We start from the raw sequence: 13,700 nt of genomic DNA, 5'->3' as shown, positions 1-13,700 counted from the left end.
TGGGTTGGTTATGTTTTATACATGTGGCCTCTTTCTCGCTCTATTTTTTGCTATTTCTGTCTCTTTCTCTCCTTCTCTCATGCACTGTCATACTTTTTCTTTCTTTTGTTCTTTTTTTTTCTCATTCTGTCTTCTTGCGTGCACTCTGTCACTCTTTTTTCACTGTTTTCCTTCCCTCTCTCTCTCCCTTTCTCTCCGTCCCTTTCTCAATTCTTTTCCGGTCTCTCCCTAACCTCTTTCCATCCTCCTCTCTATCTCTCTCTCCCTTTCCCTCCCTCTCCCTCTCTCTTCCTCTCTCTCTTGCCCTCCGTCTCCATCCCTCATCCCCCCATCCCCACCTCCACCCCCCCCATGATGGGACTGGCCCACTGAGCTGACCCGACAGACGTGTGCTGGTTCTTTGACAGCCAGGGGCGGAGAGGTGCTCCAGTGTGCCTGGCTGCAGTGTCCTCTCTCCCCCTGTCCACTCAGCACGTCTGCCCGCCCTCACCCACCTGCCATTCAGCCAGGACGCAGGTTAACACGCGCACACACACACACACACACACACACACACACGCACGCATGCACACACAGCAGGATCCTTTAGATTATGCTTTATACAAAATCATCGCCTTGCTGTTGTTGTAAGCCAAGGCGGAGTCATCAGATACCTTTCTATGGTGAATACGGGCACTTATCTTGTTATATGAGACGATTCTTTTAATTAAGGTAAATGTCACTGATGAAGTTACTATTGGCTTCATGTGTGTGTGTGTGTGTGTGTGTGTGTGTGTGTGTGTGTGTGTGTGTGTGTGTGTGTGTGTGTGTGTGTGTGTGTGTTGATCTGCACCTGCAGGTGCAAGCATTGTAATTTTTTGTTTTGCATTTAATTTTGCTATGCCTGTGCCTCATTGTGATGTGAACAGATGTTGGGCCAGCACTCTCAATCAGGAGGACTAACCCCACACTATAATCAATGTGATTTTAATCAGCGCTTCATCTCGTGACCCACTTGTTTTCCCACAGAGCTGATTGCGATGGCCCACTCTGCCATACCCACTATAATTAACCTTCAAATCATACATGTCCCAAAACCGTCATATAGAAAGCTGTAATCTCTAAATGTCTTTGGGGTGGGGGGGAGAGTTACTTCAACCCAAACTTTAAGAGCTGTTACTGTCTGATTTTGTTTGCTGGAATCTTTGTTTTTTTTCCACGGCTGAGAACGGCCGTGGCAGTCGACATTTTCTCTGTGTTTGTTGGGAGCTTAAATCACTTTGTAGGATTTTCATGGAGAATTTGTGCTTTCGCAGTTGCTGATGAAGTGGATTGTGAGACACAGGCCGAGTTCGAAACCAACCCTGCAAGAAAACCCGACTGAGTGCATCGGGAGCCCTTTGCCTCCTTAACCCGGAACGCGGCCGGAGACTGGCACAAACATGACCGCGTCTGGCCTTTACGTGCGTGCAAGCGTTCTGCTGTGCATTGTGTCCAGTGTCTGCATAAGCACCTGCGGTCCTGCAGGACAGAGAGCGTGTTCACACCTCTGAGGGACACAGAAGACACGCTCTCTCAGGCTCTTCTGAGCGGGACGATATAGCGGGTCGTGTTGTCTCCAAACAGAAGATGAACACACGGAACTGTGCGAGTAACGTTCCTGGACCTCCCGCTCTGCTTTGTTTTACTGAACTGGTGACGTTTTTAATTCACTGCGGGAAGATAAACTGCGCCGTGCGTTTGTTGCTCTTTGCACGTCCAGCACTTTCCGAAGTGGAAAAAACGAGGTAATCACGAGGCATTTTAAGATGTTTGCATTTTAAGTCACGAACGACATCACTGACGTTCCACTGCAAATGAGACTTCGGATAATGATATGGAGGGTTTTGGACAGCCTCGGGTGTGAGGGGAGTTTGATTCGCACCCTTTAATTGAAGCCGGACGCCACTCAGCAGTATTATGGGCTGTCCGTACATGCCCCATGGTGCCCCTCAGTGGTGCCGACTAAACGTGCCCAGGCTAGCCCGGCTCGCTGGCCGATTGATGGGTGCCTCTGTCACCCCCGTACCCCCAATTAAAGCTCACAGGAGGCTGCAGACTGTGCCTGAATATATCTTCCCTTCTAACTTCTAACCTGCTTCCCTCTTCTCTCTCTCACTGTGTGTGTGTGTGGGTGTTGGTGTGTGTGTGTGTGTGTGTGTGTGGGTGTGGGTGTGTGTGTGTGGGTGTGGGTGGGTGTGGGTGTTGGGGTGTGTGGGTGTGGGTGTTGGTGTTTTGCTTTTTGCCCATGCGTTCATGTGTGTGAAGTTCCATTCAAGATGTATAATTACTCTGCTGTTAAAATGGTTTGGCTTAAGTAAAACTGACAGTGTTTTTTTTTTGGCAAAGTACCTAACACTGCAGATATGTTATTTGTAAATGAGACTACCAGGGCTGTGTGATATAAACGGATTCTGACTATATCAGGCTTGTGCACTTACATCCCCAGCTGAAGGCATCAGACGTCTCGGGATGTGCCTGCAGTTTTGGGTGCTTGGGACATAAACTCATGGTACAAGGACTGCAAATGGCAGGAAAGCAATAAGAACTAGGAGCAGTTTGAGCAAGTCTCTGCTGCCATAGCCAGCCTTGCTGAAGCCCCTCGTACGTCTGTTTAATTATATATGTATTGTTTGTCTTCTGTCTGTGTTGGGAATGCAACTGCCAATGCTGCATGTGGAATTTATCTGTTATTTATCTATTACTGGGGAATTTTTAAAAGCAGATTGAATGATGATTCTTTGGCCTTTGTGCCGATCTTCCCAAAAATAGTTAAGACGTATGTGCCAGCCAGAGTGGTTCTGGTCAAGCTCGGGGCCTTTGCCATCCCACCAGACCCTTCATCAGGACCCTGAGCTGTATGGAGCTTTGGGGAAAGAATAATACTGAATAGTTAATGGAATTTATACAGTTATTGGCTGCCCATAATTGTCAAGCAACACTGCAGTGTCCTGACATTGGGGCAGACGTTGGTTTATGGGTTCGAAATGTAAGGTTGTATCTCTTAGGCAGAGCCCGTCGTAACCTTCCATGTCAGCGATTGCGTTTAATAATGAAGGTGTCGGTAGGCATAGTGGTTTTCTTTGAACTTTTGTCCATGCGCTGAGTGTCAGTAGTGGGGCCATTGTCTCTGCTCACCTGCTTTTCTCCTAATGGATGGTGCTGGCTTGTAGCTCCAGCTGGGGAGGTGTTCCCCGCAGCTCAGCGGTGTAGGTGTGCCCCCGGCATCTCCCCCAGCCCTCACCACAACCCCGCCCTTTTTACCCAGAACCCCCGAGACCCCAAACTGCCAAACGAGGTGAATTATGGGCAGTTATATGAAGTGGGCGCGGGGCAGAGGGGGAGAGGGTGTAGGTGTGGGAACTGACCACACCCCACACCATTAGAAGGATGCGGGACACGAGAACTTCATCTTGTCTCTTCTGCAGGACACGGCCTGCTTCTCACTCCCTGGGGGGGGGGGGGGGGGGGGGGGGGGTTCCAGACTCCCTTCCCCATCATTAGGAGTTCATCTCCTCTCCTCCTCCTCCTCCTCCTCTCCACTCCTCCCCTGTTGTCCCCCTTTGCCCCCCCCCCCACCAGTCACTTGTACCGTAGTGCCTTTGATACCATTACTAATCACTGTTACTAATGACTGTTACTAGTTACTGTTACATGTCACTGTTACTAATAACTGTTACTAGTTACTGTTACATGTCACTCTTACTAATAACTGTTACTAGTTACTGTTACTAATAACTGTTACTAATTACTGTTACATGTCACTGTTACTAATAACTGTTACTAGTTACTGTTACATGTCACTGTTACTAATAACTGTTACTAGTTACTGTTACTAATCACTGTTACTAGTTACTGTTACATGTCACTGTTACTAGTTACTGTTACATGTCCACTGTTACTAATAACTATTACTAGTTACTGTTACATGTCACTGTTACTAGTTACTGTTACATGTCACTGTTACTAATAACTGATACTAGTTACTGTTACTATTGACTGTTACTAGTTACTGTTACATGTCACTGATACTAATAACTGTTACTAGTTACTGTTGCTAATTACTGTTACTAGTTACTGTTACTAATCACTGTTACTAGTTACTGTTACATGTCACTGTTACTAGTTACTGTTACATGTCACTGTTACTAATAACTATTACTAGTTACTGTTACATGTCACTGTTACTAGTTACTGTTACATGTCACTGTTACTAATAACTGTTACTAGTTACTGTTGCTAATTACTGTTACTAGTTACTGTTACTAATCACTGTTACTAGTTACTGTTACTAATGACTGTTACTAGTTATTGTTTACTAATCACAATTCCATTAGTAGTTACCATTGCTAGTTACTGTTATAAATCAATATTGCTACATACAGTTAGCCATTTTAGTTAGTAGTATGCTGTTGTCCTGTTGTGTGGTTGCTACACCCCCCCCCCCCCCCGCCCCCCCGCCTCCATGTCTCATATTTCCCTTGTCCGTCCCTCCTCTCTCTTACCCCACAAGGTTAATTGCATTAGCTAAAATAAGCTTGGCCACCAGAGGCTCGGAGGGTGCCTACAAAGGTCGAAATGGGCACATCACCCTCACAAATCTGCTCCCACTGCCTGCTGATGGGGCCGTGGTTCCGGGCAGGCTGACGAGGCTTCCCCCTGATGTCCTGGGGTGCTGGGGTTCCCCCAAATAGCACGTAAACAGTCATTTAGGGCCCACGCAAGTTATGCCCAGTAGGTTTTTTGCCAGGACACAAAATGATCACTGGAACTGCAGACCAGCTAGAGATTTACAGTGGCTAACACTAAGACAAGAGCGTGTGCACTGCTTAATGTTGACTGGAACCAATGTTTGTTAAGTTGAGCAACATTGCAAGAGCCCTCTTAATACATTTAGAGTTATACAAGAGAATTCAATCGAAGTGGAGATGTGAGGTCAGGTGCTAAATTAATGCATTTTATTTTCTTTCAGCATGCCGAAACTAGGCAATAAGGCAGCGCTTAGCTCCTATCGGCATGGCCTGAGCCGATTACACTGTTTTGTACAGTTTGTTCTTCGTTAGCGGGTCAGGGCAGTAGATTTTCAGCCGCGCTCCTCCTCTCTAATTGAGGTCAGCATGTGCGTGTGCATGCGCGTGCGAGCACCCTGCAGTTCATGACACACGCAATGGATGCTTCCTGCACTTAGCCCGGACACACGGCTCCACGCTCCTGCTTGGGGGAATTCAAAAGTGCTGGCCTGAGTAAGAGCAAGGACTGGGCCGGGTCAGGGAGCAGAGCCCTGGGGCTCTCTCCTCAGCTGCTGGGCCCAGCCCGAGACACAGCTGGCCTGCACTGGTCATTGTGTTGAGGTCAGAGTAGGCGCAGACCAGATTGTTCGAGGGCCCAGTAGTCGTTTATAATTGTCGTCCCTGCAGAGCGCATGCCTTTCTTTGGTGCCCCGTCTGCTTTTGTGTGCTTGTACGTGTCCTTCTGCGATGGATTTTTTATAGTCTTCGTTTGAAAGACCTAGATTCTCTTTTCCAATTGTGCTGGGGATATATCGATATCGAGAAATGGGGGCAGCACTTTTCAAAAGGGCGTCAAGTTTATTCTGGGCCAGTCGAGTGTGGAGTGGCATAGAATTAACCAGGTGCAGTTCATAAATCATAAATCATATTAACCTGCGTGCATGTCCAGGAATTGCAGTCAAACTTTAAAACATATTTCATGCCTCCAGTGTTTAACGTGAGGCTCTTCCAGGGCTGTGTGTGTGTTCATGTGGTGCGGGAGTGTAGTCAGCTTGTGCTCGCACAAACGTGTTTCTGCTCATCCTCACGAGTCGGATGCGCCACGCTGGTGGCTATTGTGGAAAAATAAACAACAGCGGCTATTTTTCTCCCTAATGCAAACATCTGGCGGGATCCCGTACTTGCACAATTAATGGGCATTTAATTGGCCATGATCATTTTTTAACCACGGCCATATGAGGTAAAGTCTTTTCTTCGGAGTAGCCAGCTGCTTCCAGTGTGCTGTTCCGCGATGTGGATGTAGGAGCGTAATGCACGGGGACCTGCGGAGAGTCTGACAAATGTCTGCGATAAGCCCAGGATCTAGTCCACAAACCCACTGGGCTACATTACTGCACTTACAGCAGAGCGGCCAGATGGGGTCAAAGCACCAAAGCTGAGGGAGGATTAGTTTGTTAGTTTTATTCATACCGATCAATAACAGTTCTGGCGCACCAATCGAATCGCTTTTGAACCCAAAGTGCGCACATTGCTCAACACCGCCACTCAACTCCTGCTTGTTTGACTTGGTAGGCACCCAACTCAAACTCCGCTCCGTCCTCCTCCGGTTTGAGCTGGGCATGCTGGCTGGTGATCTCACAGCTTGTGTCGGCGGTAGGAATTGAGAAACAATTAGAGCTTAAGATGTTGATCTACTGATCTAATGCATTCTTTATTATTTCCACAACTTTGGTTTCCTTTGAAATGCTCCACGTTGGCTGAAGGCAGAGCACTTTTGAGGCGTCTTTGCTCTGAAAAGCTCTGTCCTCGGGGGCTCGCGTCCGCGGAGCCTAGTGTTTTGATATATCAACAATAATGAAGTATAAGGTCACGTCGTTGCTTCGAGACTCCACCACACCGGAGCGAAGCAGACGGATCCAGCACAAACGCGGAGCGGGCGGGCCGGCAGCCAGCAGGAGACGGAGCAGGAAACAAATCCTCCTTTTGATGAAGGTTCACGCAAAGCCACCCTGACACAGAGTCCTCTGCTGGTGCAGCCGTTTGCATGAGTTCAGCTGAACGGCGGAACCTTCCCCGCTCTCTGATCCGAGTCTCTTTGCCAAACTCACTTTGAAGCCCGTGGATTGTGTGGGCTGCACTAGAACAATGTCAAACGGGCCTCGCGGAGGGGTGGAATGGATTAAAAGGCATTGTTCAGCCTGACTCCTTCTCCTCGAATTAAAGGGAGGGATGAGGAGGTTTGTGACAGTCAGACGCCCTCGTGTTCGCTTATCTTCTCCGCAATAGTGTTTTAATCTGTTGGGCAAGTGCACGATTGTAAACAAATCTGTCAGTCAATCAGACAATAGGGCTGCCACCTTTTGTGCACAGTGGATTACAGTATTTTCACCAGGAGCAATAGAGGCCCCCCCGACCCTCCCCTGCTATACATGTTCCCAAAAAAAGGATTTGATTAACTATCCATTTATAACTCATTTGTGGATGTAATATATTTCTTTCTTGCTGTCTTGGGTCCTGTGTGGCATTAGCATGTAAGGTGTGTGTGTGTGTGTGTGTGTGTGTGTGTAGAGGAGAGTTTCATTTATATGGTGTGTAATTATTTTGTAAGAAATTTGTAAAATGTATTTGTGTATTTATGTATTTCCTGTTTCTTTGTAGTCCTAACGCTAAAGGGAATTAAGGGAATTCAGTTGCATGTCACCTTGTTAATCATTCCATGATTGTGCAATATATGAAGTGTGTGTGTGTGTGTGTGTGTGTGTGTGTGTGTGTGTGTGTGTGTGTGTGTGTGTGTGTGTATAACACATAATATTACTATTTATCACTGAAATAGTTACATGTTGAAATGATCCCTTGGCTCTCTGAAGTCTCTCTCGTAAAAATTGTCATTCTCACTTAAAATGACCTTCAGACGTGAGCAGACAGCAGCTTTATTTTACTAAGTGACTCTGTACTGTTGTCAAACTGTCAAGCTGTCTCCGCCTCTGACGGACGTGACAAACAAACTCTCCGCCTGCGTCTGCTCTTGTGCTACATTACCTATGGCAATGCAAACACTGCGAAGTTGTCATTAACTAAAACTGTTTATTTTCATGCGATAAGAAGGCCTCTCGTGGCTAATCAGCGGTCTGCGTGCTGCACACGCTAGCGCGTCGGGCCCACAGAGGAGTGTGAGTGTGGCAGGGCGGGATGAAGGGTGAGCTGGTTAATTCGCTGATGTGGAGGGAGGGGACGACGTTATTGACCTATGCTGGCAACCATGTGTTTCGGTTATTAACTGGCAACCATTCGTCAGGGAGGCCGTGCGATACGCAGGAGACGTGAGGTTCAAGCCGGGGTTTGGGATTGTCCTCCATCCGTTACCGCACGTCTCCGCGAGGCACTTTAATTGAATTACCCAATTTATACTTCAAGCAACAATGCGCTTTGGCCCCAGACCCATGACGCCATGCAATTAAATACGAGTTTGAAAGCTGCTGTTTTGCATATTTCATTGTTCAGCATGGATGGGGGGGGGAGGCATCTGTCATCTTATGGGGCATGTTTTATTGGCAATATTTTGTCATTTTGCATGTTTAGAATTTAAATGGTGTTTGGGGGCTTGGGTTTCTCTAAGCTAGCGTCAGACTATCTCAGATCAATAGTTTCTTCTGGTTCCTGAAACGCGACGCGCCAGTCCTGACGAGAGGTCAGATACTTCAGTGAAATCGCATCCAACTGGAGCTTCGCAATCATCTCAGTGCCGTAAAATTGCACTCAACTTCATGTTCTTAATTCCTGACTTTATAACAGATGTCTTCTAGATTTTATATGTAAATAGGAATCCTCTAAAGGCTATTAATTCTAATGGAGTCCAATTTATGCTACTTTGGAGCAGCTGGAACAGGCTGCAGAGTCTTGCCCGATCATTCACGCGTTTAAACTGCTGCCTCTCCTCCAGGTGTTTCGAAACTATTTGTGTCATATAAAAGCAGGGCTGCTTGACCTTTGAACCCTGCACCTGGACATCAGTGGTGCTTATTGTTAGCTAATCCTCTTATTAATGCTTGCCGAAAGTGGCCCAAAATCTTTACGCCCGGTCAAAGGGCCACCTCACCAAACTTCGCCACAATAAGATTCATCAAGAGAAGAATGGTGGTTAAAGTTGTACTTTACATTACACGTGTAATGTACAGCAATTATGCTAATTGCAGGCCTGCAGATGGCTGGGTGTTGATTACGGAGTAAAGACAGGGACGGCGGGGGAAACCGCAACGCTTGAGTCATGTGACACTCATTAACAGCTAAGCTCTCCGTGTTTACACTTGTGTCCCTGTCCATCTGTGTTGACTTGCATTGACAGTCATTTGATTACATGTTGGTTAAAGAATTGCAGTGTGAAAACAGGAGTAACAACAACTATTAAAATAACTTTTAATTGGCAACTCAGTTAAAGAGAGTTTATACTAATAATCATCTTTGTCAAAACTTTTTTTTTTTGGAGGGGGTACCATAGTATTCATACTCCTGGTACCGTTATGTTTTAATCAGTGAAGTTGCAGAATGAGACAAAAAATCCACCAAAAATAAAAACTTTTAATTGGCATCTGAGTCTATGCAAAAATGTGGGTGTGTCCTGGTTGGAATTAGCATAATAATTCACCCATAACCGACACCATTTAACAAATGGGGGAGTAAACATCTGTTCCAGATGTCCCATTATCCTGTCAGGCTGCTCTGCTCAGAGACGAGCTTCAATCATGGCCTCTGGCATTCTCTGAATCAGACGGCGGGCCTGAGAGTGCTTTGAAACACTGCTGGCGTGGACATAGTCAGTCGAGCCGAAAACGAGCTGTCCTCATCCGCTTTTGAATGATGCGGCCTGGCGACACGGGTTTCTGCTGTCTGGCGCTCCCTCCCCGTGGGCAGGCCGCTGTCTTCCCCGGAAGCAGAGGCCCAGACCTGCCTCTGGTGCTGCACACGGAGGGGTGGGGGTGTTGGGGGTGGTGGGGGTGTTGGGGGTGGTGGGGATTGAGGAGGTGTGGTGGGGATTGAGGGGGTGCTGTGTCTTCAGAAGCCACTTCCTCTGCCAGTCTTGCACAGGAGATCACGCCACTGCATTCGCTGTGTCAGGCCTGGTGCAAAATGTGGCCGCATCGATGGTCTCCCTCTGCCGATCAAACGGCACGATTACGTTTGGCATGCTGGTGAATCTTTTCCTGTGTCCCCGTCGGTGCGGACTGTGCTCGTCTGAGCGTGCTGATACTGAGTAGCGTACGGGTGCTGGCCCTGCATCCTGACCTGGAGGGTCTCCCTACGAGGGAGGAGGTTTCTTTGTTTGATGAATAAATTGAGTAATTATCCTGCTTCTGGGACATTATAGCAAATGTCAGCAGCAGATAAACAGCAAAGGCAAGTCGAGCATGCGTCTCACAGATTTGGCTGAGTGCATCTTAAGATATTTGAAGTTCATCTTAATTTAGTTCGAGTTCAAAGATGCGCATAATCAAAGAACAGTTGTTGGGCAGAGGGACTTAAGGCCAGATTCACCCTCTTTGTACAGCTCAATGCTATTTTAGAATACAGTAGCTTAGGCTGTGTGTAAGCACAGACACACACAAACACACACACACATACGCACACTCATGCACAAACACAGACACGCACACATATCTATTTGCACATGGCTAAGGGGTCGGATATGTGCATGAAAAGTAATGAATGCAGCCTGTATAAGTTGGCATTTTTTTGTCAATTGTGATTTTCACCCCAATCGAAATTTGTTCTCCGCATAAATCCATCCGTGCAATCAGAACACACACACACACACACACACACACACACACACACACACTTGTGATTACTAGGGGGCTGTGGATCACATGAGCCCATGAGCCCAGAGCGGTGGACAGTTCTAGCCCGGCACCCGGGGAGCAGTTGGGGTTAGGTGCTTTGCTCAAGGGCACCTCAGTCATGGCCTCAGACCTGGGAATCGAACCCACGACCCTCCAGTCACAAGACCGGTTCCCTACCACCACCATGTCTGCAGTAGGCAGAACTGAATCCTGAGTAACAGTGTAATCTGAAATGGAAATCAAGTAAATGAAATATCACAATTTCTGCATTGGGACAGGAACAGCAAAGGCTCTTGTCAGAGGTGGAGGGGGTGATGGTGGGGAGTGATATTCATCAGCAAACTTTGTGTCCGGTACCAGTGAAGCTGGCCTGGCTACCCAAGGCCAGCAGTGGTCAGCATTGTCCTCCTGCCCGGCCCACTGCCCTCGTACCACCTTCAGTCCTGGACACACAACGTCCTCCCCGATCTTTAGCATAACAATAACTTAAAGTGCAGCTAATCGCCTCAGTCTGCCTGCCACGCCACGACTCCTCCGTCCTTTTTAATAATTACATTATCGTTTTACACCCCCGCCGTTCCTTCAGCGCGGGTGACCGTTTGGCGAGGAGCGAAGTGAAAGCTCATTATTAGCCCTGAATTATGTGCCGTTTATTGATCCCCGCGGTGGATTATGGGCCGGGGAGTCACTCCAGACAGAGCGGTTAGTGAGGTGATGGTGGAGGAGGGGGAAACGGATGGGACCCCGGGGACAGATCGGCCCCTAGCTCGCCGAGCAATTAATGCCTGCTAGGTAATGGAATTTAAGTTTACACTCGAATCCGGCAATGTGCTGACATTTCAGACGCCTTGTAAAATAACATTAGGCTAATTAGCAGAGGAAGAAGGGGGCGGCGGCTCGCGACGTCTGCCTCTTTCATCTCCGCAAACTGGCTTACAGTTAAAGTCTGTGATCTGAAGTGCCATAGTTCAAAAGTAAAATAAAACAAATACAATTGTCCTTAAAAAAAAAAAAAAAAAAAGAAAAGAAAAAAGAAAAACGTGCTACACTACATCTTCCTTCAGCGCGTTGTGTGGGAATAACTTTAATTTGATTTCTGAGACGGTTCTGGGCTTCCTGCAGTATGACAACGAAGCACAAACAAGACGGTGAACGTTGAGCGAGGCGCCGTTAAAGCCGGCGGTGTGGGTGGAGTGGCTGTTTATGGGCGTGTGTGTCTTTATGCTAATGAGCAGGCTCCTTGCCCAGCCCACTTGTTGTCTAGCGCTAGAGATATGTCCTTGAGGGGACTTATGGAGTGTTGTTGGGGAGGATTATGCACAACATTAAGTGGGTTTAGCTGGTGTGTGCATGTGTGTGTGTGTGTTTGCCCATTTACATTCTCCATCCAAGGACTTCTCCCAGGGCAGGGTGCCAGCTCCGGGCTCTTAAAAGGCGGGATGTAATCAGGACCGAGCTCCTAACAGGGCTTCACACAAGAACGTGTTGCACCTGTCCCTCCAAGGACACTCACTCATTCACACACTCACTCAGTCACAGAGCCAGATTACAGGACAAAAGCCTCACTTCACTAAAGAGCCCGGTCCACACCACAACACCCATTCTTACTTCTCTCTCTCTCTCTCTCTCTCTCTCTCTCACTCTCTCTCTCTCTTTCTCTCTCTCACTCTCTCTCACAGAAATACTTTATTTTTTCTTTCTTTTGCTCTCTTTCTCCCCCTCTCTCTCTCTCCATCCATTCTTTCAGTGTCAAAGTAAGTAATGTAATCGAACACGTAACAGGACATAAGCGGGGTAGGGAATTTTTAGAACTGAGCTCATGGCTTTTGTGTGTCCTCTGGTTCTGCAGAGCGGCGTTGGTGCTGGGAGCTGGGAGGGTGATGGCCAAGACCTTGTGTCCTATGGCTCTTATATGTCTAATGATCTCTCCGTGTTATAATGACACAATGCTCTTTCACAGTCTCTCCCTGTCTGTCTGTTCATTTGCCTCTACCCGTCTCCCGAACTCGGGGTCTCTCTCGCTCTCACCAAGAGTCTAAAAGACTCAGTCAGCAGTTCAGCTCACAGTGTAGCAAATGAGCTGTCCTATTGAAATAGAAAGGAGAGTCCTCTGTGTTGCTGAAACTGCTACCACGGCACGCAGTGTTAGGGAGGGAGAGAGGCAAAATTACTTGTTCAGACAAAGAAACACGAGAATGTCCTTTTCACTACAAATGTACCGATTTAAATTCACATTGAGGAGATTACAAGCTTTTTTCTTTTTTTTTCCTCTCTATCTGCTTTCATTATGATCTGCAGATTACCACTCGGAGCTTGAAAAATATCTTCAGATTTAAAAAAAGCACCGATTTGATCCTTCTCTCCTGCTGTGTTAAGATATAGTCCTTGGTTACAAAAGTAGACTCGTGAAGGTGTCTTCCCCCACTCTGTCACTATATATAATATGTAGCTGGAATTCTCATTTTACATCATTTTAAACTGTAATACTTGCTATTTTATTATTTTTACAGTACATTGACAGGTGACCAAGTAAAGTAGCAGTTCAGTTATGTTATATTATATTATATTATCAAATATCAAATATATTTATAAATATCAAATATATTATATGTATATTATATGTGGTCCGATGCATCAAATGGTCATTGTGTGTCATCAGTAATCATTGTCCTTAGCAAAAAAAAAAAGTATTTTAGCATAGGAATTTATATTCATAACAAAGGCACGTGAAAATTCACACGAAAACATTCTAACTTTGTAAATAATTTCAATCCTAAAATAACAAGTCTAGTTTGAATTTTGCTTAATTTTTTAACTTCACCAAAAATCTTTTTTTTTTTTTTTTTCCTTTTTTCTTTTTTCCTTAGCCTGAGGTAATTAAAATTCCATTGGGAAAGCTAATTGGGACGTTAAGATATGGGGTTATCATCAGAGCTTACAGCCGGGCAAGAACACCACCTTAACTGACCCCTTGGCGTTGTGAATCGCCCGTGAGCCGTGAAGCCCACCCTCTTGTTGTGTGGTCTCTCTTAGGCTCCTCATTACAGGGGGTTTGCCATGGGAGAGGCCATGTACTGGATGAGAGAGTTTGAATAAGGCTTGTTTGAATTCATAATTG

Source organism: Brachyhypopomus gauderio, chromosome 3 (genome assembly GCF_052324685.1).
Source record: "Brachyhypopomus gauderio isolate BG-103 chromosome 3, BGAUD_0.2, whole genome shotgun sequence".
NCBI classification, from domain to species: domain Eukaryota; kingdom Metazoa; phylum Chordata; class Actinopteri; order Gymnotiformes; family Hypopomidae; genus Brachyhypopomus; species Brachyhypopomus gauderio.
The sequence above is the reverse complement of the archived record's forward strand: the minus strand, read 5'-3'. Positions refer to the sequence as shown.